The sequence below is a fragment of the Sipha flava genome, unplaced genomic scaffold (assembly GCF_003268045.1).
Source record: "Sipha flava isolate LNK unplaced genomic scaffold, YSA_version1 268_pilon_pilon, whole genome shotgun sequence".
Classification (NCBI taxonomy): domain Eukaryota; kingdom Metazoa; phylum Arthropoda; class Insecta; order Hemiptera; family Aphididae; genus Sipha; species Sipha flava.
In genome coordinates, this window is record NW_020272932.1 from 43,411 (window position 1) to 49,410 (window position 6,000).

The following is a 6,000-nucleotide window of genomic DNA, read 5'->3' on the forward strand; positions in this document are numbered from 1 at the left end:
AAAATGGTTACGTCCAATCTATATACGTTAAAGGTTTTTCGATATTTAAACGTATATGCATATGAATTTTATTTTAATTTTGCTGTGTCAAATAAATCTACTATACTGTACATCATGTATCTACTCGTATATGTAAATATTTGAATAAGTTTTAATCTTTTTTTGTATTTGCATGTTTTTTTTAAACGCTCTACAAAATGCATATTTGTAATATTTAATGATACGTACGTGTACGTATTTTATACTTAATTGATATGTACGATTTTCGAATTTTTAATTTCTTATACATTTTTAAATATTTTTGATTTTCAACAAAAACGTGTTACAAATATAAAATATTCATTATTCATAATACGACATTACTAATTTCACTCATGTAAGTGAACTATTTTCTATTTTTGCTCTATTCTGAAGACGTGTCGTAGCGAATTCAACAATTTTCAGAGGCAAGTATATTTTATTGACACCCACCCACAAGGCCGTATCTGTGGGGGGAGGGGGTCCAGGGTGTCTGGACCCCCCCCGAAATTTCTTTAATATTTTACGAATGTTTAATACCAACATAAATATTTTCAGTCAAAAATGACTTAAGCTCCAGTTAATCATTGACTGCTTTAAATTTTATATCATAATATCATATTAAAATATGATATTAATTTTAATAAAAGAAGATTAAATCTTTTTCTGTCTTATTTTTAACCAAATATCAAAAGTTAAAATCTTAATTCAATAAATTTACAATATACATGTTTTAAACCCCTCCTGAAAAAAATTTTTAGATACGACCTTGCCCACCCACCCCCCAAAAAACTGTGAGGCGGCCGCCTCACGATTACCCATATCACCACGCTACTGTTCTGAAGCATATACAGTTCATTACCTACTTTATTAAATTTAATATTTTTTTTTCTCGTGGCCGTCAAAAAAAGATTTCATATTTTTTTAAATGTTTTGATTTAATCGTGATAATCATAGTGTGATATGACCCCTTATTCGTTATAGTTATTGTTGAAGATGAAATTATGATTATGATGAAATTTAGAATACAATATATTATGAGGTATAATATAATCAGTGATAGTTGTATAGTGGTTGTGAAGGAGGGTAAACTCACCAAGAAAAAAATTAATACCCACCGAAATTATTTTCTCTTTTGTATAATGAGTTTATCAACATTTTTTCCACATACCTTGAAAATGTATGATACCTCCTCTCTTCTTACGATAAAATGTTTAAAACAACGGGTATAATGATTGTCTATCATCTGAATATAGAGCTAAATCTACAAAAAATATCAAACGTAGACAAAAATATTTTTCTTTTAGTACGTGTTCTCCGTAATAAAAAAATTGTATAATCAATTAAGTTCCATATAATCCAACATTACAGTTATTAAATTTTTACCGATTATTTTAAAAATAAGTATTTATACTCGCATAACGTATGTGTTATTATAATGGAATGTCGATACCGGTCTCGTCACATTTGCTGCACGCTATGCGCTCATTGAGTCAAAACATCAGCTGTATATAATTTACGACGTGAAAAAATTATTGTATCCTGTCCATACAACATAAAAGAGCAATCGATAGCAAGGATAGAACAATTAAACGAAATGACATGAACTCCGAAACGAAAGTTTTCGGATTTTCTAAAAATTATTTTGGCTAACACAACCGAGTAGGTACTTATTCAGTATTACTATACTACGTCCTTGTACCTCATTCTACCGTAGTTTTGAGACTTTTTGTCCGTTTTTGTGGTTTTAAGTTTTTCCATTGCAGCATTATTATTTACGGAAATGTTCCAGACGAATAAAATACTAATATTATTCGTTTGTTCGATGTCATATTTGTATATAGTAATTAATAGTAATTATACGAACTATACGAGTATGCGTGTTTTACATACGTCGAACGTTATTGCGACGTCATTGTATTTAAAGGACGAATTGAATATTTGCGGCGAGAAACAACACAACTATAAGGTACTGTTTAAATTTAAAACTTTATTAGGTCGGTAAACTCGGGAAGTGAAGAAAAAATTCTTATTCCTTTTTTTTTCCATGTTTCATTAAAGTTGTCTTTATAACATAACGAGTACCATTACAGAATAATATAATGGTACTATAATATATAATAATAATATTATGATCATATTTAGATACAATACTACTACTTTGATAATTTTTGCTTGGGAACATATTATTTAGGTTTTCTACAACAGTTCTAAATCGGTCATCCGGTCCCGATAACTGTTATAAAAGCGATATCATTGTCTGTATTCAAAGTTGCCCGTTGGTGTCTCACTGTTTTACTTACTATTCGTTTATTTGGTTATATTTGACATTTGTATTCTATTATATTTGTTTTATTTTAATTTGATATCATTCCAAGATGTCTAAACATTCCATTATGGTAAGATATTTTTAAAATTTAATTTTTAGTATACTTAAGTGATTAAACAGAAAATATTCTAATATCTAATATTTATGTTCCTATATTAGTTCCTAGTTCCTAAATTGTTATTATTATTATTATTATTTATTATTATAGGTAAATTCTCTAACAAATAAGAAGACTAGAAAAAATTATTTTTTTTTACCTGAGTTAGAAAAACTAATGTTAACCAGACTTAAAAAATACCGAGATCAATACAAATATTAGTCAAAATAATAGTAATAAGATTAAATATATATCAATTTACTGATCCCCCATAAAAAAGTACCGGGTTACGCCACTGTAGCTTTGTAATATAATTTTACATGGACGTATTTACGTTAAGGGTGGGTGGAGGGATCAAAAACCATCGACCACCATCAGTTGCGTTGGAACTTTTTTCTAAACAATGTAACACATCAAAGACCGCCGTAAACCGTTATCTGCAGTTCATCTATTTTTATGTTATAGCAGTGGCGGCTCGTGAAGTTCACATAAAGTGGTGCATAAATAATTTGTAAGATATCTATGTAGGTGGGTAAAAAAAATATTAATTGCATTACAGGTATGCATTGTAACCCATGGGCATAAATAACGTACTTATTAACATATAATTTTCTCAAGTTTCCTAAGTTCTTGGTCATTATAAAATAAAAATGAATTGGAAAAAAGTGTAACTTATGATGTATGAGACATAAAAAAAAAAAAAAAAAATAATAAATAAATAATGTTTATTATGTACGAGACATAAACACAAAATCTTGTTTTCACGATCGACGCGGTACGCGGAACGATAAAAATTAGTCTGGTGCACATATCGATTGTGCTCCAAACGAACAACTATACGACGTATCTGTGCTTGTAGCTAACTTTTGTACGGCCGCACAACGAACGTGTGCTCCGGTTATTATTTAATCGCTAATAGACACACTTTTACGAAAAGCAGCGAAAACTTTTTTAATTTTAAAATTTTTTTTTATATTTGTCATATAAACACGAATAAAAATAATTTTAAAAAGTTATAATAATATATTAATATGTACATTGTATGATGCGTACCTATAGGCTATAGTAACAATATAACAATTATTATTACAATTTGAAAATATTTCATTTGTAATAAAATAATTACAGTTATTTACTAATTATTAATAACTTATTAGTACCTATGTACTTGTTGGGAACATCCGATTATCCGAGTATAGGTATTTTCATATCTGGCTATTTATATTTCCGTTATGTGACTGTATAAGCCAATGGTTCTCAACCGGGGTGACATGTCACCCAAGGGTGACATGGACACAGTGTAGGGGTGACACGAAATCTCCACAGGAAAAGGAAAAAAATTAGAAAAAAATTAATTTTAATAAAACCATATTATTACCACAACAGTCATGTAAATAGCATACCTTTAAGTTTACATCTTTATATTATTTAGATCCAATGAATACGTGCAGTATTGTTATTAACGCAAAATCGATGTATTATCGATTTTTTATCGATTTAACCGGGGTCGTTAGTTATTTTACAGTCGTTAGATATGTAGTATTATTATATACAAATAAAATAAATAACAAGTATAAAAATCTTTAAAAAATTTTCTCTTTTTTTTTTTTAATTTTAAGTATAAACTTTATAATATCAATGTTTATTGAACAATGCATCTCAATAAATTGTAGGTGTTCTACTGTTTTCTTCTGTTATTATTCTTCTGTTTTTATTGTTTTTGTTATTTCAAGAATTATTCTAAAATACACAGTTAAGATTATTTATTATTTTGATGTTAGGGTGACGCGGTGTTTAATTCTAGTGGCTAAAGGTGACATGAATAAAAAAAGGATAAGAATCACTGGTATAAGCATTGTTTATTTATACTGGTAATAATGGTATCTGAAGTAAAATAATAGACATGAAATATTTTATTTATTTATTTTTTTTTTTTTTATATAAAACTGAATAGAGTTTGAAGAGAAGGGTTTAGACCAAACATTGTTGGTTCCTTAGTAGAGTGATAGGGGGGGGGAGGCAGAGTGTTTAACCCTAGGGGCGCCAAAACGCTAAATCCGCCACTGTTTTAGTGCAATCAGACATCTATCACAATAGGTATCTACGAGTTATTCATCTAAATAAAAAATGTTCTTTAAAAAAGTAATAGATAAAGTAGTTAGATCAGGTATTGAAATTAACCACAGTTCATCGAAAGTTCATTTACGATTTTAAGCCTATCTTGTATTCTTTCTTGTATTCAATTTATGTGTTATGGCTATTCGACGATAAGTTAAATATTAAGAGAATAAATAGTTAATAACTAACACGTTTTTAAAAAGTGTCCTGCAAAAAATAAAAACACATAGTTGGCAAAAATTCCATTAAAATATCTCAAACTAATACCATACAATTTGGTCGAAAATTTGTAAAGCTGATCTCTAATAAATTTTTATTTTCTAATTTCTAGAATGATAAGATGATTGGAATGTGAAGCATTAAGTAAGTAAATTATATTTTTCATAAATAACAAAAGTTTGATAAGTATTAAAAATTTATTAAATAGGTTTAATAGGTAAATATTAAATATTCATTTGTCCAAATAGTATGTAAACAGTTTATATATGTTTTAAATGTGTATAAATATATATATTTTTTTCACATAATTAACTAAAACAATTTACAAATGTAATATACGAATGACTAATAATCGTTTAAATGTATTAATACAAAATATAATTATAAATAATTTATAATAAAATTTATAATTTTATTTATTAATACAACAAATACAGCAAGAAGGATATTAATTTATTTCATACGAAGACAACTATCAAATGTTATGCCCAGAAAAAAAAACAACAATATACATGTAGGAATGCAATATTAATGTAACAATACCGGGAATCTTCCCGATGGGCCGATCATTGTTTGGGCCACTCTATATTATTATATAATCACCAAAAAAAAGGTTTATTTTGTAAAATAAATAAAAATTATTAAAAAAATAAATATATATTTAAAGATGCATTAAGATCAAACTTCAAGTTCAAATTGGAACTGATTAATCATGTGACTTACCCAAAACTATTATAGCAATAATTATAGTAAAGTTATTGTGGATTTAGGGGTGAAACTAAACAAATTTTGAAATTGATGCAAAATAAAGCATTTTTTTTTTTTTTTTTTAGAGGGAGGAGGGGTAAAATAGTTTAATTTGCAGTTCATGGGCCGGTTTGTTTCATATTTCTTGGGCCGAAAATAATTGCTAATCCGCCCCTGTTTACACTTGAATGTAATTTGTACACGACTAACATGGTTATATATGTGTATTGTCGTATCTCGTGTATCACCGTGTTTCGATTAAGTGTGATAATTATTACAAAATGTAAAAACCAATAAGTTATATATATATATATATATAGATATAAAAGGTACCTATTGCCAAAATGATAAAATTCGATAAGATTTGATATTATGATACGATACCATTAGTATATTATATTAGTATATTACCATATTATGAACATAAAATATCAATGGTTTTATAACTTATAAATAAATATATATATATATT